Raw genomic sequence first — 23,137 nt, 5'->3', positions numbered from 1 at the left:
AGCTACCCACAAGAGGTCTGGAAAAAGCAATAGCCAACTTCTCCCCATCTCAGATGCCCTGGCAGAAACTGAAAGCATGGGGGTGGCCTGATTAACACAGCTGCTTAGATCAGGATTTCCCTAGGCATCCGTCAATTGGCGTTTGAAGAATCAATTAATTAGTTCTCCAAATAATCTATTCAGGGGTTAATGAAAGTACAGCTGAGGAAACTTATAGACTATCAAGGTTTGGTGAAGAGCAGAGCACCTCCATAAACTGTATAAGTTCATGATTTGACCAAGCCTACTGGATTTTTCTGTGAAATTTTAGTGACTTGATCGTAGGTCACTGTTGGTAGAAGTCATGCAAGTTGTAATTGTAGGAGAAGAAGAGGTGGAGCTTGGAGATGGAGTCAAGAGAGGACTCAACCTAGAATCATTATGTGATTATGTGTCTATTCTATTCTATTCCATTCTATTCTTCCAATATCTATTCTATTCTATTCTATTCTATTCTACTCTACTCTACTCTACTCCACTGCACTGCACTGCACTGCACTGCACTGCACTGCACTGCACTCCATTCCATTCCATTCTCTATTCTATTCTATTCTATTCTATTCTATTCTATTCGCATCAGTAAAAGTATACCTTTCACTACAAATGAAGTTGAGGGTCTTTCTTTCCTGAATGCCCAAGCTGGGATAGGCCTGACAGCTGCTCATCTAGAACAGGATGAGTAAGAGAGTATCAGCAAACCTAGGAGAATGATAAGTTGGATCGAAGAGACTCTTGATCAATGAATTGACATGCAGTGGGGTTAAAGTGCACTGCTGCTTTACCCGTGTTTTAGTAAGTGTTGTTCTGGATAGGTGACCTTGATGACTCTCAGATGGATATTATCATATAGTAGTTGAATGAGTAAAACCCTGACTATGAAGGATTATTACAATTTCCTCCCAAGCTTGTCTCTGGAAATCAGGTCAAAATGGCACAAAGTCTGCCATCAGCATATATGTGTGGGCGTGGGTGTACAGTATATATTTAGGTTTAATAATCATTTTTTTAAGTAAGAATATCTCAATACAATACTTTTCTTCCTTTGGGGCAAATAACATATATAGGTAATAGAATTGTTTGGTACAAATGTACTGCCAAAAGAACACTTTCTCAAAATTAAAAAACAAACAAGCAAATAAAAAAACAGAGAAGATGTCAATCATCCCTTCCTTCCTTCCTTCCTTCCTTCCTTCCTTCCTTCCTTCCTTCCTTCCTTCCTTCCTTCCTTCCTACCTTCCTGGTTGTAGTGTCCTTTCTGACAAGCAAAGCCAATGGGAAAGCCAGATTCATTTTACAATCGTGTTACTAACTTCACAACTGTGACAAGAAAGAGCATAAAATGGGGCAAAATTCACTTAACCACTGACTTGCTTAGTCACAGAAATTTTGGACTTGGTTGTGGTCCTAGCTAGAGGACTATCTGCATCATTTTGTAGCATCGCCTTCATCCCAGCCACGTTTTAAGCCAAAGCCATCCTGCTTGCCATGTGCTTCCACCATTCGGGAATCTCCCCCACCCCCAGGGCTTCCAACCGAGATTGTCGAGAAAGCTGTCAGAGCTTGTTACACCTTACGCAAGACGAGAGAGCTTGCTTCTTTGGCTAATGGGCTCCTTCCCCGATCTGCATGCTCATTTTCTGATACCTGATGAGGCGACAAGGTCATTGGGCATACAAGTCCTTATTTGAAACATACAAGTGAGAGAGAGGTTTTGGGGTCTATCAGATCTGTCAATCAATTAAGGAAAATTATTGAACAAGGACACAGGGGGTGGGGGCAGCAAAATCAGATAGAAGGAATAGAAATGACCAAGATACAACACCATAGGGAAACTGGCCGTTTGGATGTGATGTGATTTCATGAACTAAGAGTAGACCTTTATTTTTCATTCAAGACTACTCACTATTTCTCTTCCATCCATGCCCAACCAATACAAAAGACAATTAACAGATAATTAATTGGTGGAACAGCTTGCCTTCAGAAGTTGTGGGTGCTTCACTGGAGGTTTTTAAGAAGAGACTGGACAGCCACTTGTCTGAAATGGTATAGGATCTCTTGCTTGAGTAGGGGGTTGGACTAGAAGACCTCCATGGTTTCTTCCAGCTCTATTCTGATTGAAAAGCACCCCTTGTTCATGTTTGAAGCACTGCTACAAAAATATGCCATTCCATCCTTGCTAAATCATAGAAAAATGATTAAGGGAGCTAGGAATATCTAGTCTACCAAAGAGAAGGGTTAGGGGGACATGATGGCTGTCTTCCAGTACTTGAGAGGCTGTCACAAAGAAGAGAGGATTGACTTATTCTCTAAGGCACCAGAGGGATCAACCCAAAGCATTGGCTCCATGCTTGTCAAAGACATAGTCAACCTAAAAGGAAGGAGAATTTTTCTGACAGTGAAAAACATTAATCAATGGAATAGCTTGCCTCCTGGAGATGTGAGTGCTCCATCACTGGAGGTTTTCCAGAATAGACTAGTATGGTATAAGGGGGTTGGACTAGAAGACCTCCAAGGTCCCTTCTAAGTCATCTGGCTGTTGTATAACCACAGGGAGAGCAGCTGTTGGAACTTCAAATCCAGATCATAAGTGACCCCAGGAAAATCTCTTATGAATTCATTCAATTGCTAAATGACTGGTCATAGCTCAAAGACGGCCTGTATGGAATAGTGTAGAATTTTGTATTATTAACTTCCATGTAAGTTTATTCCCTAAAATGGAACTCTGATTTTGGGTTTTGCTGATTAGATAGGTTTGTTGTTAAAGAAGTGGCTAGTAAATATGATTATGTAAAGGTAAAAAGTTGAGGTGGGATCCTATTACTGCACCAAAAAGAATCAGATGTCAATGCCTTTCACCTTACACTTTTTCCTCTTCTTTCCCTATTTTCCCATGGTTTTCGTTTTTCTTTGTATTTTTATATTTCATGTTTTGATAAACTCATAAATATTTGTGACATACTTTTATTGGTATGTTTATTATAAACATCTATTTGCATGCTGTCTATTAGGAAAAAAATGATTCTTTGCTTGTTTGTTTCAAAGTATTAGTGAAAGTAGTTTAAAAAGTACCAGTAGTTCATGTAGTGACCGTTTGAAGTTAAAACGGCACTAAAAAAAAGTGACTGCTTATCCATTTTTATATTTACGACCATTGTAGGATCCCCATGGTCACGTGATTAATATTCGGATGCTTAGCAACTGGCATGTACTTAGGACGGTTGCAGTGTCCTGGGGTCACGTGATCACCTTTTGTAAACTTCTGACAAGCAAAGTCAATGGGGAAGCCAGATTCCCTAACAACCGTGTTACTAACTTAACAACTGGAGTGAGTCACTTAACAACTGTGCCAAGGGAGGTCATAAAATGAGGCAAAATTCATTTAAGCAACAGAAATTGTGGTTGTAAGCAGAAGGCTACCTGTATCATGAAGCTGGAAAACTTAAATGAATTTGTATGTGTTTGTGTTTGTGGGGGGGGGAGAGAGGATGACAGTGTGTGTATGTGTGTGTGTGTACACAGATGCACTTCCTGAGAGTAATACCTATAACAGATAAAACAAATCAAAGCAGAACTGAAGAGGAACAGATAAAAGCTTACCTTGAAAGATTTGCTATCAGTACAGTACACGGTGTCCCTGGCATAAGACAAGAGCGGTCTGCTTTATTTATCAGTACAAAAAGAAATAATTTATAACTTGATCCAGGAGGGGAAAGAGAAGGAGAAATGGAGGAGCAGAAAAGGCAGTCTTCTCTCAAAATGAAAGAAGGGAAGAAAGAAAAATGGGAAGGAGGAATTGCCAATATGCTTGTGTGAATGAAAGATAGTGCAAGGGGTGGTGAGGGGAATGAAAAGAAGAGAAGTCAGAAACAGGGAGATACTGACACCAAATCTCTGCAAAGCGTTCAAAATTCTCCAGCTGCCATGCTTTTAATTTGCTACCATTCTAATTAAAATGCAAATTAAATTTATAATTAGCATCAGCGCTTTCTAAAGAAACATTCCTTGCACGCTGCACCGGCATATGGGAAACCTGGTATGGTGGAAAGTTTTGTCAAAACAGAAGGGAAGGCACAAATGGGTGGATTTGAAAGATGAGGGGGGAATGGAAAGGAAACATATAAAGAGGGGAGAGAGAAAGAAAAAAGGAAAGAAGAGGGGATGGGAGGGAGGAGGAAGGAAGAAGGAATAGAGGAAGAGGGAGGGAAGGAGGGAAGAAAGAAAAGAAAGAAAAGAAAGAAAAAGAAAGGAAGGAAGGAAGGATACTGATGGATTTAAAATGATAGAAATGTTGTGTTAATGGATCCCGTGTTGTAACAAAGAGGTTGCTGAGTCTACAAGATCTGTTGAGGAGTTACTTTGTGTTGAATCCAATGTCAAGGGTCACACTGTGTGTCACTGGTGTTGTATAGAGCATGCCAAACAGGCAAAAAGGGGTCATGGCTTCTAATCAAAAAGCCCATGGCCCAAAATTAACCATTGCCTGCTCCTAGATAATTCATTTAAAAATTGATGGGAAACTAAGCACTTGAGGCCACATCTCGGCTGGCGCACACATGGGCCGTCATCAAGGGGGCTTCACTGGTTCATGCATGATACAAAATGTGAATAATTTTTAATAATTTTAAGAAACAAGATGCTGGAACAAAAGGTCCAATCAAAGATGAACACCTTGATTTTAGTGAGAAATCCACTAAATCAATAGATGATGTAACTTTGATCATTACATCAGATAGAAGATAGACAGATAGACAGAGAGAGAGAGATAGAGGGATAGAGGGGTAAAGAGACAGGCCAGACAGACAGATAGATAAATGATCTCAAAGCTTAAAACATTCACACAACACAGTTAATTGATAAATATGGAATGAATATGTCATGTGAAGAAAGAAAGAAAGAAAGAAAGAAAGAAAGAAAGAAAGAAAGAAAGAAAGAAAGAAAGAAAGAAAGAAGGAAGGAAGGAAGGAAGGAAGGAAGGAAGGAAGGAAGGAAGGAAGGAAGGAAGGAAGGAAGGAAGGAGACACAGAGGACCTGTTGCATATAAAGCACCTGGCAATAAAGGTTGGGGAGTTGGTTCAGTTGCTGCTCTGTATCTGCCTCACGCCGTTTCATGAGTGCTTTGGCTTGATCACATCCCATGCTCAGTAGAAGACCTGGAGAGAAGCCCAAGGATGTGGTCTCAGTAGAAGACCTGGAGAGAAGCAACCTAGAACTAAGGAGAACCTTCCTGACAGTTAGAACAATTAACCAATGGAACAACCTGCCTCCAGAAGCTGTAAAGGCTCCAACACTGGAAGTTTTTAAGAAGAGACTGGACAGCCATTTGTCCAAAATCGTATAGGGTTCCTGCCTGAGCAGGGGGTTGGACTCGATGACCTCCAAGGTCCCTTCCAACTTTATTATTGTTGTTGTTGTTGAGGGCAGATGTAGAAAAACAGCTTGCCAGTCTTGCCCAGTAGCTGAATCACACCAATTCTCTTAAACACATATAAGTTTGGATCTTGCAACTCTGCTTATCCTTTGGGTTACATATGTCCACTTCATAAAAACTGTAGATCTAGCAGGAGGAGGAGAACAAAAGACAAACGTATATTATAGCCATGCAGGAGTGCAAATACATCGTCTGCCAGGGGAAAAAATATCCCATATATTTTTTAAAAATAGTTTATTCCATTTATGTCTCCGCATCGGGATGTGAGCCTGAGCTGGCTTGCGCAGCTACCAAATTTCAGCAAGTTTGTATTTATTTTTAACCAGCACAAGCCAATCAGACTAAGGAAAAGCATCATCTGACTTGTCAGCTTTGCTTGAATTGACTAATTGCTTCCCATCAACTCAATTTGTGGTTCAACTCTTCTTCAAAATACGGATGAAATAGCGCAGACTTTCTGGGTCTAGTTATCTGCAAAGCTGAAAGAGGCAAAGTTAAATCTGATAGACAACACCCTATAAAATCTTGCTTCATCTTTATCAAGAAATGGATGTGAACACCAATCTATTGCTTTTCTTACTGCATATTAAACAGCAAACATGGAAGCATTTTTTTTTTTTAAAAAAAAAAAAAGAGGGTTGATAAGATTATTTCTGGGTGAAATTGACTTCATTGTCCTGGTGTTTTATTGACAGGAGACCGCTATGAATTCTTCAAGGTTGAGGTGGCAAATAGAAATTATCTAATCATAAATTACATTCCTTTTACCTCACATTAAGCAACCTCGCAGTAATATAAGAGCTTTTAATATTCTTGGGATTCCATTTTATCTGTTAACCAGATCCTTCCTCAGATACTTCAACATTTGAATTGTAACAGGGACAAATATTTCAGAGGCAGGTGTTAAGCTGTTATTAAACTACGGTGGAAAATGGCGCTGTAAGCATATTTTGAGAAGTCAAAAAGTCAATTAAAAAAAAATGCGATAAGCCCGCAATACTGGTACTGTGGAGTTTTAAAATTCATCCCACATGTGCAAGAACGGTTTTTACTATCTTGGATGTATGGAGGCTTGTGAAATGCACGGGCAATATCTGCAGGGCTGCTCTTTAGGGGTGAAATTGAAATCCCGCTTTCTCTCTCTCTCTCTCATTCAGTAAATGGAATCACTTTTGTAGTGAGTTTCATGAACCACTGGGTAATCAAAATTATTATGCCACCACCTGTTGTCCATTAATTATTCTGAGAAGATACTCATAAATCATAACCCCGGACAATAAATCAAACTGTCAGGGCCCAGATCAGAGGTTACGCATGGAAAGTTATAGGTCACCCAGAGAGTGTGAAAGATCAAGAGTTGGGTGCATCACTCATTGTCAAGTAATGTTGAGAGATGTGTCAAGAGAACAAAAGAAAAACTGAAGTACAGAAGAATTCGGACTGGAGGACAACTCCCAGATTCATGCATTAAAAGGAATCAAATTGACATGTCATTGCACTGATGCCTCTGAGGGTTCAGCGGTGCCCTGTTTCCAAAGCTTTTTTTTTTTTTTGTCGCATCTGATCTCTGTCTTCATTCAAGATCCCTTTTGATTTTTTTTTCCCTCCCAAGAAAGGCATTGTTCATTTTCACTCTATTTCAAAACAAAGATGAGTTTCATTTTCTAGAGATCTCCAGCGTGGTCTCACCAAAAGAATGGGTCAACGTGCAACTGCAATAGTTGCAACTTGAAGTTGCTAAAATTTAACAAGTTATATTTAAGTAATATAACTAAAAGGAGAAATTTCATGGGAACAATTGATAGAGGGAACAACTTGCCTCCCAGAGTTGTGTGTGCTCCATCACTGGAGGTTTTCAACAACAACAACAAAAAGATTGGACAACCATTTGTCCTGGATGGTATAAAATCTCCTGCCATGAGCAGGAGGGGTGGACTAGAAGACCTCCAAGGTCCTCTCCAGCCCTATGATTCTATTCTACAATAGGTTAGAAGCATGTAATATCGATAAGAATAAAAATGATCAAAAAAGAAAAGGGAAGAGTGGGTTGGAGACATTATTAATAACTTATTGTTTTTATATGGAACACTTCGCTGCACCAAATGGCTGTAATCTGACCAAATATTGTTTTTTGTAAAAATTCTTGGGTTCCTCCACAACAAGAATCTATACTTGACTTGAAAAAATTGCTCCTAGCTAGATATTGTGGCATTTCTGATCCCCTTTCTTTCAATAGCTAATACTCTTTTTGCTTCCTCCCATCTATTGCTGCTGAGTGACAAACAGTACTAGATTTATCCAGCTTTCCCATTTCCTGGTATTTTAAAACTTTATCTCCTGTAGTTTTGGAGAATTTTAGGAATGACAATGCCAACACACATCTAGTACTGCAAACATTTAATCTGCCTCCTGTGTATATCTTTCCTTCTTCTTCTCCTTCCTCTCCTTCTTCTTTTCTTCCTCATTTTATTTCATAACACAATTTGTTATCACAATTAATTCATGCAATAATACCTTCCAAATATGGATGTACATGTATGGTGTGAGTTTGCCTTCTCTGCAATGCATATGCTTTAACAATGACAGTTTAGGCATAAAGAATCAGGACTATTGGTAATGTTGCAGCATAAAAGGTTTATTCAAGCCTGTACACAAGAATTTGTTCAACTAATGTTCACCACTGAACTGGTGCCAGGTAAGGGTCAATGGAATTCAGGAGGGGTTGGACTTGAAGAATTGGTGGGAATGCAACAATTCTAAACTGATGATGCACTTAACTCCACCCCCCTCCCCCAGCTCTGCATACTTTTCTTCTACAGACAATAGGGATTCAATACTGGCCACAATGAAGTCAGCATGTCATCATTCAAATGACACACATTATGTAAGGCGTGTGGTTTGTATAACAGTGTCCTCTTGATTAATCTTGTGGCATCTACAATGGATTATCATGCAACAGTGTGAAACAGTGCCTTTTTAAAAAAAAATTGCCACTGCAGGAAATAATATTTGTCCCCATAGTGTAAATATTTACATGCTAATTTCCAGTTGTGGCCAAATGGATATTTGTAAAATGTAATCTTTTTAGACCAGTTCACAATTTTAATGGCAGGTGTTGCTAACTTTAAGCACAGCTGGGACTTTGTCTCCTTCAAGTTGCAATGCATTGAATGCTGGGGGTGGAGGTGGAATGCAAAGTTGGCTTACTTTTGAAGATAGTATCTTGTCTCTTAGTCACAAGGTCCTAGAAAGGCTGAGATGTATATAAGTAGTTATTGTTCCTTATGATGCACACCTGGCTAGCTGCACATCTGTCTCAGCTGGAAGCTAAAGGTAAAATTATTTAGCTCTACATAATCCAAATAGCCTCTTGCTTTCAAATCAGCAGGCTGGGGGGGAGAGGGGCACTCCATCTGTCATTTGCCAACAACAAATTAGATATGGGGGTTAAGCTGCTTCATTCCATCAGCAGGGTGAGTGAACAAAGTTTCCACAACATTATATCATATCGGCAATAAGAACCTGTAAGTTGCAGTGTCTCTGCACAGTGTGATGCTATCTTAATCATGCAGAGGAGCTGGTATTTTACAATGAGCAATGAGCTTCATTTATATTCTGTGCTCAGATCTTTTATTTAAGACCCACAACGTGGCTTAGTATGAGGAGGAGTTTACGGTGCGAATTGGAAGCAAAAGGTAGATCAATGTCCTATAGCAGGGAGAAAAATTAGCTTACCGGCGTGAGGCACTCAGATCAAAATTACATGCATTCACATGCATTCACACACAGAGACACAGACACACCCCCAGTGTACAAAGAATGGCTCTTTCCCCCCAAAAGCATTTTGTCTTTTGTGTGTGTTTAAAAACTGAGTAGTCTAGTCTAGTGAAAAGAAGAACTAGGGGTGACATGATAGCAGTGTTCCAATATTTGAGGGGCTGCCACAAAGAAGAGGGGAATAATCTATTCTCCAAAGCACTTGAAAGCAGGACAAGAAGCAATGGATGGAAACTAATCAAGGAGAGACGCAACCTAGAACTAAGGAGAAATTACCAATGAAGGTGAAAGGAACTAAGAACCAAGGAGAAATTTCCTGACAGTCTGAATAATTAAGCAGTGGAACAACTGCCTTCTAGAAGTTGTGGGTGCTCCCCCATTTGACGTTTTCATGAAGAGACTGGACAGCCATTTGTCTGGAATAGCTTTTCTGCCTGAGCAGGCTGCTGGTCTAGAAGACCTCCAAGATCCCTTCCAATTCTATCGTTCTTACCACGGAGAGATCCAACTTAGAACTAAGGAGAAACTTCCTGACAGTGAGAACAATTAATCAGTGGAATGGCTTGCCTCCAGAGGCTGTGGGTGTGCCATCACTGGAGGCTCTTAAGAAGAGACTGGACAGTCACTTAAATGTCAGAATCGAGCTGGAAGGGAATTTGGAGATCTTCTAGTCCAACTCCCTGCTCAAGCAGAAGGCCCTATATCATTTCAGACAAGTTTCTTCTTAAAAAGCTCCAGTGATGAAGCACCCACAACTTCTGAAGGCAAGCTGTTCCACAAGTTAATTGTTCTCACTGTCAGGAAGTTTCTCTTTAATTCCAGGTTGCTTCTCTCCTTGATTAGTTTCCATCCATTGCTTCTTGCCTTGCCTTCTGGTGCTTTGGAGAAGTGACCCTCACGTCTTTCTGGCAGTCTCTCAAATACTGGAACACTGCTATCATGCCACCCCTGTTTCTTTTTTTCTTTAGACTAGCCAAACCCAAGTCCTGCAGCCATTCTTTGTATGTTTTAGTCTCCAGGCCATTAATCGTCTTAGTTGCTCTTCTCTGCACTTTTTCCAAAGCCTCAACAACTTTTTTCTAATGTGCCTGGAATGGTATAGATTCTCTTGCTTTGAGAAGGAGGTTGGACTAGAAGACCTCCAAGGTTCTTTCCAACTCTTGTTATTCTGTTAGCTCTATTGTGTGTTTTGTATCAACGCCTATTTGATAGTTGTCTAATAAGTGTCTTCTCACACATGGCCAAAGTCCTGTAAGAACAATTTGCATTCAGCTCCGAGTGAAATCCGCTGGACCAGCTGCATTGTTCTGGAGAGTAGTGAAGGGGTGGAGAGAGCTGAGTTAAAAGTGTGAAAATATATAGAGGTCTTACAGATGACATTGCTTGCCAGCCCTGAACACAGATACACGTGGAAGCATTGTTTTGACTCTTAATGGAGGCGCGGATGCACACACATCCATATATGCTCCTTCTAATCTATTAATAGAAGAGAATTCAGAGTTTGATTGGACTGGAATAATTAGCCACTCTTGAAAGAGAATCAAAGAGGACTGAGTTTGCCTTTATTTTTCTTTGAATGTGGTGGAGCTGAGGTTTTGTGCTTTCAGAAAGGAAATTGTTCTCTTCTTCTCTCTCTCTCTCTCTCCTTCTCACAGAGGTTTGTGATGGGCTTGTCGTGGGGGAAAAAAAGTCTCTCGTGCTTTTTTCTCCCTTAATGGCACCAAGCTAAATGAGATTACTTTGTCCCCCAGTTCAGTAAAATGTTATTTTTGTGATTACCTGCATTCAGTAGCACTCATCACCGAACAGTCAACTTAAAGATTATTTGATCATCAAAATAGGATTATCAAATCCAACTTTAAAATATGCAATTATATAATGTAGTCCCCTTGAATGATAGATTTAAATTACACTGGAGAGATACCAAGCCAATTTCTTCCTGAAAATTCACAGATAAGAAAAGATCTACTTTTCTCCTAGAGAATGACATCTTATAGCAAGCTGTTTATTACTGAAAAATTCAACAAAGAACAAATCACATTTACCATTTTTTCCAATGTGGGGAGAGAAGAATGGGTTGAATTTGAGCTACCTTTGTTTAGAGGTATAAATAGGGCCCACAAATTGGATTGATAATGATGTCATTTTTATGGGATTGTCAAACAATCAGACTGAGTTACATAGGTCCCCTGTTCAGGGTGATGGGTGCCAATTACAGTCAGTCTGTACTCCTAAACCACAATGTATAGCCTGAGGCTTCCAGAAACTCAGCACACATCGAAGCTTTATGTGGGCTTCCTAGAGCACTTCTGCAATGATGAAGCACATGGAAGATGATTATATTGATTGTATTTAAGTGATTTAATTTAATTAAATTCAAACATGATGTCTATCCTGGCTCCACCTTGAAATGGAGTCACTCCAGGATGGACAAAATGTCATCCTTGCATCCATTTCCTAAAATTCTGCACCCCAGCTCTAAGCTACAGCTTTGGAGTTGGAATAGGAGGGCCTTCCTGATTTCATCTATCCTAGGCAATCTTGATTCTTCAGAAGTCCATACAAATCTGAAACATGAGGGTGAAGGTTTGTTCTCCGAGCTTGTGGGTTGGTTTCTGAACGTTTTGTTACTAGGCTAGGTAACATATTCAGCGCAGTGTCGATGTTCTTCTGTTTATAAGGGCTTTGTGTGGTCAGTAGGTCTTGTGATGGTTCAGGTGTGGATGTGTGAAGGAAGGTCCTGTGATGGATCTTGTGATGGGTCAGGTGTGAGTGTGTCAAGGGAGGATCCTGTGATGGGTCCTGTGATGGGTCTTGTGATGGGTCAGGTGTGGGTGTGTCAAGTAAGGGTCTTGTGATGGGTTGGTTGTGCTGTATTGGGTTGAGTGCAGTGGTGGGATTCAGCCAGTTTATACCAGATCAGCAGAACCAGTAGCTAATTTTTTGTTGCCCAGGCCCAGAATGGACTTCTGGAAGTGACATCCACACAGAGAACTGGTTGTTCACATATTTGAATCCCACCACTGGTTGAGTGGTCAGGGACCTTTTGATAAAGTTGCATGGATATCCAACTAGTGTTTCTCAACCATCATCAGTTAATCAAAAGGCACCTTACACCTTCCATTTAGCATCTTTTCTGCTTGATAAAACATTCACCCAGTCCAGCAACTTGTGATTACATTTGCCTATTTAAGTAGTAGCCCACTCATCCTCTTTCAATGTTTCATAGTGAAGGAGAGGTCAAACCTGCCTACCAACCAGGCCAATTTTTACACTGATTTTTAAAACATCATGCTTGGCGTTCATGGCAACCATCTAATCTTGCAATGCTATAAATATAATTGCAGAGGTGGCAAAGAACTAGGATGGGATCAGTTTAAATAGACCTCTTCTTTGCCATGATGCAAGAAGTATTAATATACCACTAATGAGAAAGTTCTGTTGCTCTCTAATAAACACTATCTCTATTCAAGGGCCTTCAGATATACCATCAAGCTGGGTCCCAAATTTCTGGTGATTCCACGAACAAATATTCTCCATCTTGATCTGCATGCAATGATCATCCATATCTCTCTGACATCCCATCCATATCCACTGTCATTCTCTTCTCTTTCCTCCCTCCATTTGCTTAATGACAAAAGCCCTAGAAAGCTAATTTGTTGCAGTTCAGCTGTTTGATCTATGGAGGGTGTGAATCAACATCTAGGCAACACTTTCCAACTCTACCACTCTTGACTTGGATGGGATCAAATAACCAAATAATAAGGCAAGCATTCCTATTTTTTAAATTCCTTTAAGTTTAAGTTCCTTTCAACAGCATGCGATACGTGAGGATCAGATGCTCAGGGTCCTCCCTTTTGAAAAGTTTCCTAAACAAGAACCTCAGTTGGAGAAAATGTACGCTTTGAGCATGTTGAAACTATCCATATTAAGTCACTTTAGCACTTTGATTAAGGAGCTTAATCAATCACCATCCCAAGCTGCTTATTAATCACTTTATCAAGCGGTTGATGCATTGCTAGTTTTAATAGAATCCATTTATTTTGATTTCTACCTACTTCATCTTTCTAAAGAGGCTTCAGAATCAGCTGTGATAAAAGAGAGAGGAAGAACGCATCTTAACACCAGGAAGAAAACCCCGAGCCTCCCTCGCACGTTCCATTATCAAGGCTCCACACCGACTTGGCCAATTTATTAAGGGTTAAAAAAAATAAAAGCTTTCCTTGAGGGCAGCCCTTTGGTGAGCATCACAGTTTAGTTTAGATAAACAGAGGCCATTCGTTTGCTTTCACACCTGACACCTTCATGATATACGATCCTAATAAGATTAATCTTTTCTTTTTCCTTTTAGAAAAGTCTTGCTTGTATCTCATCACCGGTCAGTGAAGTCCCCTTTGAGTAAAGATGGGTAGTGGGGGAAAGGAGGATAGATCCCCACTGTTCAGGTAGAATATCTCTCTCCATAAATGTGGATGTGCTAGAATGCAATTGGTTTTGGCAACTAGGGTAAAATGGAGTTAGATAATCTGTAGTTCAGCTTCCTGGGTTAACCCAGCTGCGCTCTGCCATCAGGCCCTCAATGTGTTTATTTGTTTGGGCATAGCACACACTATGTGAACACAGCAACTGGCCATTTGTTATCCTGGATTTAGACTGCCTGTAATATGATCCCCCCTCCACCTCACTGAGGATCAAATTTTAATTTAACTCATTCATCCTCAGCCATAAAATTGGGCCTTCAAAATAGCAATAGCACTTAGACTTTTATACCGCTTCTTGGTGGTAGCCCTCTCTAAGCAGTTTACAGAGTCAGCCTCTTTCCCCCAACAATCTGGGTCCTCATTTTACTGACCTCAGAAGGATGGAAGGCTGAGTCAATGTTGAGTCAGTCAAGATCGAACTGCTGGCAGTAGGCAGAATTAGCCTACAATACTGCATTGTAACCACTGTGCCACCATGCCCTCCCTCCCTCCCTTCCTCCCTTCCTTCCTTCCTTCCTCCTTCCCTCCCTCCCTCCCTCCCTTGCAATAGCACTTAAACTTATTGCCTTTACAGCCCTCTCTAAGTGGTTTACAAAGTCAGCATATTGACCCCTAACAAGCTGGGTCCTCATTTTAACCATCTTGGAAGGATGAAAGGCTGAGTCAACCTTGAGCCAGTCAGGATCGAATTCCAGGTGATGGGCAGAGTCAGCCTGCATTCTAACCATCAAAAGCTGTAAAGCAGGGCTGTCAAACTGCTGGCCAGCAGAGATGTTTGAAGATGTTTGCTTATCATACAAAATCTGAAGAAGCTTCTTGGACGAGAAGTGAAACATCTTCAAGGAAAAACATAGGAAGTCCAGTGGCCTCTTGAAAAAACACCTTTGGGGTCACCTGTTGGCACAATTTATTCTGGGCATGTTCAGATTGACTCTTCAAATACTCCAGAGAGCAATATTGTATGGATATTGCACTGATCCTGTGATGGAACCCATATTTTTCCCCCTACTCAATGTGCTAGATGGCTCTTGGTCCCCCTCTGTCACTCCAGAAGGCATTTGAAACCATATTTGAAATTTATGCAAAGCAAAGGTAAGTTGTTTGTTTAATGTTTAATGTTTCTGTTGGAGGAGGGCAAAATTTCCCTCATGCCATACTTCATACTTCATTGGCATTCAAATGTCATGAAAAGCTACTTACTGATCTTCCCACAGTTTCAGAAAACACATATCAAGACAATCCTTCCAAAGGTTACCCAAGACTCTTTGAATATCGGTGCACTTCATGATGGCAAAATTCATCCTCCTCAGTGTGGTTGAACATAGAAGGATCCCCAGAAACCATCATGCACCCCTTTTTCCAGGAGAGCACAATATTGTGAAGTTCCATGATTAAAGAGCACTATTTTTCTTATGAAAGAAGGAATCAACGTCTTGCAGGCATGTTCATAACAGATTAACAGAGTTGGAATGAATCTTGGAGGTCTTGTAGTTCAATTCCATGCTCACGCAGGAGGCCCTATACCATTCCTGACATGTGGCTGTCCAATCTCTTCTTGAAAACTTCCAATGACGGAGCACCCACAACTTCTGGAGGCAAGCCGTTCCACTGATTAATTGTACTCACTATCAGAAAATTTCTTCTTAGTTCTAGGATGGATCGTCCCTTGATAAATTTCCATCTGTTACCTCTTGATTTGCCCTCAAGTGCTTTGGAGAATAGGTTGTCCCCCTCTTCCTTGTGGCAGCACCTGAAATATTGGAACAGTCACCCCTGTTTCTTCTTTTCTTCAGACTAGCCAGACCCAAGTCCTGCAGCCTCCTGCTCCATACTTATTTTTGTTGCTCTTCTCTACACTCTTTCTAGAGTCTCAACATCTTTCTTTATAGTGTAGTGACCACAGCTGGATGCAGTATTCCAAGTGTGGTCTTACTAAGGACTTATAAAGCAGTACTCACACTTCACATGATCTTGAAACTATCCCTCTGTTGATGCAGCCTAGGACTTCATTGGCTTTTCTGGCAACTGCAGCACAGTCTGCTTGCCATCGCCAGAAAGAAAACCTTCCACCTTTAGAATAAGTGAAAGGTAAAGCAGATCAAAGAAGAGCGCACATGTTTTGTACATGTATATTTTTACCCTTTCCAAGCATAGAACTCTGTGTGTATTGGTGTGTGTGTGTGTGTGTGTGTGTGTGTGTGTGTATGTGCTATAGGGGAAAAAAATCAATATGCTGGAAGAAAAGGTCAAAGCTGGGAAAGTGGCATGAATCAGTCCATCGTGACGGACATTGTTTGCCTGGTTTGACGTTTCCTTCACCCTTGGTGTGAATTTCCAAGCAGAAAGCTGCCTTCTCTGCCATGGCTGGCCCTACAACAAATCTTTTTGAAGATTCCTCTATTGACATTTTTGCATCTGGGTTGGCTTTGCTGACTGCCAGCCGAGTTGGGAATCTCCAAGCTGGAAAAAAAAATCCCTTGGCAAGATGACCGGAGGCCACCCACTCTGATGAAAAATCCTCCATTTACTTCTCAAGTGGGACAGATAAATGCTATTGTGCCCCCTGAAAAGAGCTGCAAACACCTTCTCTTTCAGCCCTCCACATTTGCTATCAGTCCACCCCAGAGTTTCATCCCCATCCCTTTTCTCTCCGGCTTCATTGCCTGGGTGTAGCTTTAAAGTATCCCCTACGCCCTTTTGAGTCTCCCAACACATTTACCCATAAGTAACAATTGAGACCCTCTTATATCATTCAGGCCTTCCTTCTCTCCTGGCCTCATTTTGCCTGCATCTCTCTTGATCTGCCATTGTGCCCAAAGCTGTTTGCACCACCCCAGTCCTCCCACAGAAGGATCGGGGTGGGGAGGAAGGCAGTGGTGTAAAGTGGAGAGAGGGAGAGAGAGAGAGAGAGAGAGAGAGAGAGAGAGAATGAGGGAGAGGGAGAGAGGGAGAGAAGAAAAGCAGGGATAGAAAAAGGCACACAGTGTTAAGACGCTGAACAGCAAATTGCTCTGGAGTGTCCTGCCTCCCTCTTTTTCCCCTTTTTTTTCTTCAGAAGGACAAGCGAAGCTCTGAAAGGAACTATACATTTTGCTTAGTGCTCTTGAAACCAAGCATTTCACACCTGAAGCTTTTCTCTGGCTGGCCCAGAAAACACCCCTTCAAAGCGTTTAATTGCCAATCGCTTCAGAGCAGTGTTGTTAAAGGAGGAGAAGGAAGGAAAAGAAAGGAAAAAAGACAGACAGACAGAAAGAAAGAAGCCCATTATGCCAGGTCACTTTACGCTGGAGAACCAAACCAAACGTGGGAAAGGATCTCCTTCTTCCCTCGTGGCCAATGGAGCATTTCAAAAAAAGGAAAGGGGGGGGGGAAATGAGAGTAAAGAATAACTGACTGCCTTGTTATTACAGAGCTGACATCACTCTTCAAATCCAGTTTTGTGGGTCGTTTTTCTTTTCTTTTTTTAAGAGAAATGTATACATTTCCCCTAATGCTCTTTCCCTAGTGTATCTATGGAGACCCAGGAAGAATCAGCAAGATAGCTGAGAGGTATCAGATGCATAGAGAGGAGAAATGGCCACACCAAAACTTGGCCAGGCTTGGATTCTGATCATTATTGCATCTGAAGCATGATGGAAATGCTACCTTCAGGGGTTAAAAAAGGATGGAGATTTTGGGTGACTTTTGAAGCCCAGACATATCTCCGGTCAATCCAACTAAGGCCTTCATATCACTTTTCATGTCACACCAATCTGCTGTTTCAAATTTCTTGTTAAACTTAGTTTTTAAAAAAACTCAACTACTTCTTTTGGGCTGAAGCAGTAGTCCTAGTCATCCATGTAAAATTCTGATCATTTCCTCACCCAAAAGAGGAATCAGCCTGGTGTTGTTAAGTCCCACCAATGGTCTAAGTCCAGTCCCTCTTGAATTCTTATCCAGCAGCAGTTTAGTATTGACCATTAATTGAGTAGATACTTGTGTATGGATATGAACAATAAATCAGTTTAACTGTAACTTAATGTGTAGTCCTGGTTCTTTGTGCCTGGCAGTATGTTTGTGTATATATAAATATATATAATATATTTATATAGAATTTATATGGCAGCCCAGCTCAGAGTTACTGTGGGTAACATAGAAAAAGTCAACTACAAATACACTCTTCCCCACCCCTAAAAAATTGTGTAATGTGGCAACTAGCATAAAATACACTGCAATTCAACAATCAGACTTCACATATTTGGAGCCAAAGGCTTGGGGAAAGAACCAGATCTTGACTGCCTTTCTAAAGAGCTGCAGGATTAGGGCAAGTTGTATATCAAGGGACAGATAGTTCTACAAAACAGAAGTTGCCAGAGCCTGCTTGCTGGATTACCGGCCTCTACTTACTTCCTAGGAGTAAAGAATGTTCTATGAAAATCAAGCTTATACCACCTCTGTTGTGTCTGTTGGAGGAAACTTCACCTTTTCCCAAATTTGACCTGTTCTTCTAAAATCCTGGAGGTCACTCCAAGCCTTGGTATCTTTCTTACTTGTTCCATCGTGGTTCCATCTTGGAGCTGTCCAGTCATTCAGCCCCTTCTGACTCTCCCTGGCCCAAGGGGAAATCCTTGATCAGGTTTGCTCCTCAAGAGCCACTTCTTTAAGTCCATGCAAGCTTCAGCTTCTATATGCTGTTAGAAGGAGCTATTTGATAGCATACATGGAAAGCTGTTTAATATGGGATAGCAATCTGTCTGGTATTTACACTGAGGACTAAAAATTTATTAGAGCAAACATTTAGGTGGCTGGATCTCTATCCAGCAGATAAATGAAATGTTCCCCTTCGTTGGCAGAGGATGCATCCTTTGGTATAGAATCAGATGGGACGTTGATTTGACTTCAGCCGATGAACACGTGGATTCTTCTGGAATTTGATAATATATGAAACATGACATGTAATAGGATTGAGGCTCCAACTGCCTTTGAGCGCAGATAGTTTATGCAATTTCATATTGCCAAACACATGCAGAAACAGTCAGGCAAGATCAACCAGTCACAGCGCTCGATTTGCAAAATCCAGGCCCTCTCACGGTCTAAATGCAAATTCAAGATGCCATGTTGATATTAGCTTCCAGATGGGCAGCCCTCTTAGTCTCCTGCAGCATGAATAACAAAGGTTCCTAAGGTATCGTACTGATGAGCAAATTGATCCTGGCACAAACATTCGCAGTACAGCATTTGCAGCTCTCTGCCAAAACCATAGAAAGTTATGCATTTTTAAGAGTACTGGTGGGCAATGTGACACGCGCCTGAATAGTTGTTTAGTAATATTAAAAAACAACCCAATTCATTGTAATACATTCAAGGACGCCTTGTAGGGCTTGGATGAAAGATGTTATGAAAATACAAAAAAAAAAGGTTTAATCAGATGTAAAAGGTTAAAATGCTTTGCCATTTTAAATCCTTTATTCAGCAGTGGGACTCAAATATGTGAACAACCGGTTCTCTGCATGGATGCCGCTTCTGGAAGTCCATTCTGGGCCTGGGCAACAAAAAAATAGCTACCAGTTCTGCCAAAGTGCTGTGAACCGGCTGAATCCCACCACTGCTTTTATCTATTTGTGATATTCTATCACCTTGCTTCCTACTTATCAAATATTGCAGCTGTTATTCTTAGCCAACTGTTGCCAATTCTTAACAGCAAAGATTAATAATAGAAGATAACTCACTTTGCATCTTCAATTTCATTAAAAGGTTCTGACCTCCCAGGATGGAAATATGATGGTAATGTTTACTAAATTTCATGATTAGAGTTAATTTCATTTCTTTTTGCAGTAATGATTCCTTGAATTTAGGCACTGACTTTTGGATCAGTGTTTAGTATATGAACAAATTAAACATAACATGCTATTGTTTACTTGCACAAAATAGAAATTTCTTCTTCTTCTTCTCCTCCTCCTCCTCCTCATAAAAAAATAGTTGAAAATTTTATAAAATTTTATAAAAAACCTGTGGTTTTTATCTGCCCTGATATGTATTGTATTGTCATCTTTCGCTCATCCTGCCTGTTTTAATATCATTGGAATTCATACGTGTATAAAGATAAAGCATCTATCTAAATATGTTTTAAATTTCAAAATGGGCCAAATCATATAATTATATATCATTTGATAATGTCAAGTTTGTTGTTGTTGTTTTAACCATTTAGTCGCATCTGAATCTTGGCAACTTTATAGACAAGTGCTCTGTCGAGCATGCAAAGTTGATCAGCCAACAACTGAAAGAAACTTTTCTTTTAATTGGTGGCTGATCACCTTTGCATCAGATTTGATGTTATCAAGCCAGCATGTTCTTCGCTTGACACTTCTTCTTGTTCCAGTAATCATCATTTTCTTCTTCAATGAATTTGCATGCAAGATATGGCCAAAGTAAATCAGACATAATCTTATAATTTTAACTTCTAGTGTGTCTGGTTAATGTCAACTAGATAGTCTCAAGTGGAACTATTCTTTTCAATGCTTTAACTATGTGTTTTTCCACGATCCTGTATTTTATTCCATTTCTCATTTTCTCCATTATGTCTCTCCCTTGTTTTTCTCCCACATCAACAGATATTAATTATATAGTCATTGTAACTCGGCACTTGAAAAGAAAATAATCATGCATCTTTTATTCAGCGGATAGCTTCCATAACTCTTTGAATTATTGGATTATTTGAATTATTTTCCATCTTCATTGCTTTAAAAAGTTGCTTGTCCTAAGTCTTGAACAGTTAAAACAGTGGCATCCAGTGGATATTTCAGTCTCCAAAGCAAGTGATCAAAAAGCTGAGAAATAAGGACAAAAAAAAAATCTACATTTCTGTAATTTTCAAGAAACAGTGCTGATAAGATCCTGAAGTGTTTTCTCCGCTGTACTTCTGTTTAGAATAAAATACCTGGAAAAGAAACTGCTAAGTTATTCCTTTCTCATACTTCATCCCTCTTCCCCACCAATCCTCTGTGTTTGTATCTGACTTTGAAATACTTCATATCCAAAGTTCATCTTTGATTGAAAAGAAGTACTTTTCAAATATTCAGCAGCTAAAAACAAGGTTTCTCCATTCTGGTATCTACTGGCAAAGCACTCTCTAACTGATCTGATTTTGAGAAAGCCCTTGAAAAGCATTTGTAAAAATATGGGATGCTAATGTTAGGTTTAATAATGGTTACTATCAAACAGATGTATGGTGTGCATTGGGGTCAATAAGACCGCCTTCAACCTGATGCCCTCCATTAGATTTAGAGGGGCTGAAAATTGTGGGAACTGCAGTTAGATGTTATAAAAGATTTATGGTAAGATGGGCGGCCAATAAATTTGATAAATAAAAATAAAATAAGTAAAAAACTCACAATTTATCATAGCAAGGTGCCATGATAGCAAAGGAGGTATAGATCCATCACATCTTGGCTAAAATAATTATTCTTTGCTCCAGGAATAGAGAATGTCTGTTAATGATAAAATATGGAATTCGTTCTACTACCTTCTCCATTGGTATTTTATGATTATATCACTTTGTTGTTTGTATGTATACTGAGACCTTATGCATCAGAGACAAATTCCTCATGTGTCCAACCACACTTGGCCATTAAGGCTATTCTATTCTATTCTATTCTATTCTATTCTATTCTATTCTATTCTATTCTATTCTATTCTATTCTATTCTACTCTACTCTACTCTATTCTACTCTACTCTACTCTATTCCTTTGAGAAATCAGCTATTTATTTTGCCTCCATTTTTACAGGGAATTTAAAAGAGCCATTTAGAAAGTCCTTTAATCTTCTTATCATTTATTATGGAACAGTGGTACAAATATAGTCTAACATCCTCTAAACTTTAAATTCAATGCCAGGGTAGACCAACACAGGACAAACGTTGTCAGGAGGAAAAAAAAGAAAAAGAAACTTCAGTAATATGCTACTGAGACATCCAGAGTGGCTTGGAATAATGAGATGGGTAGCATATAAATTTAATAAATAAATAATTGGAGGGTCAACTATTATTCCTGCCAACAAAAGTGCTTGTTGCTTCATCTGTAAAGTTTTTGTGAATACAAGAAGTGATATGAGAAGAAAAATATGGACTCCAACTCAGTGACATGGGTAAGAGTCTTTCTTTTGTTTGAATTCCAGAAATTAAAACATACTTAAGTTTAATACTAAAAAAAAAGAAGGTAAATATATCTTTTTTGGGTGCGTTGCTGTCCAATTAAAACTCATTCCAGGACTTGATTGTGCCAATGTACTCTTTTTTATATATAGGAAAGACACGTATTCCCCAAAGCATACCTTTCCAAGGAAAAATAATTGAAAAAGGAACAGAAAAGTTTGGAAACATTCCAGTTAGCAACTTGTAACTTTAAAATAGTTCATTGAGTTTTCCAGCATTTGTTTTGTTCCTTCTTTCTTTCTCTCTCTCTCTCTCTCTTTTTTTTTAAGGAATAATCTGCTTACATTCTTAAGACTCCAGGTAAGCTGAAGAACACAATTTACCAGATGCTGCAATCCCCCCCTCTGTTTTTCTTCTCCTTTCCTTTCAAAAAGCCAGCCACCAGGAACACTGAAAAAGAAGGTGTGTGAGTGTGTGTCATTGTCCCTTATTGGCAATAAAACTTCTTTTTGCAACGCCCCACAAATGAAGCACGAATACCTTCCAGTGGTAGTATAGGACTGTGTGTTCAACTGCTTCCACGTTGGCCTATTTTTGCCTTTGTTACTTGCTCATAATGCACTCATGTGTAAGCTAATAATGTGAACAGAGGGAAAATGAAGAGACCTTTTTTTTAAAAAAAAAAAAAAGACAAAAAGAGAAAGGAGAATGAATTAGGGCAATTGAGGTCGTTCTCTTTCATTTTTGCTGGAAGGATAGTTGCCCCGGTTTTTACCTTATCGCTTATTACATAATTTATGATAAAATGAGATGTGAATCCTGTCTTATTGTTGGACTCATCCCTATTGAGTACGCATATATAGAATTCATTTCAAATTTAAATACTATCTTAATTATAAATTGAATAAAATGGACAGCCTATCAGGTTCCCTAAATTGCATTCTAACAAATAATTTCATTTTCCATTACTTTCCCACCAATGATATATGGGCATAACAATGTCTTCCCTAATTCTGTTCTGTTACCTTAATTGCGCTGGAGATTTTACATCACGACAAGATCCAATGACTCTTGCAGCTGCTGCTGGAACTTGTAATCTGAGCAGGAAAAATGCATGGATTAAGTGGCGAAAAACCCACCAAAGAAACAGTTAAAGAAGCGAGGACAATATCTTGACTAAATATGATGACAGATCCTTTCCTACAAAAATTTGGAATCTATTTTGCTTTTTTTAAATACACACACACACACACATATCAAAAAACCCTCTCTCTCTCTCTCTC

Source organism: Crotalus tigris, unplaced genomic scaffold (genome assembly GCF_016545835.1).
Source record: "Crotalus tigris isolate CLP2741 ecotype Arizona unplaced genomic scaffold, ASM1654583v1 scf7180000019364.2947544272:3078424, whole genome shotgun sequence".
Lineage (NCBI taxonomy): Eukaryota > Metazoa > Chordata > Lepidosauria > Squamata > Viperidae > Crotalus > Crotalus tigris.
This window is presented reverse-complemented; position numbering follows the sequence as displayed.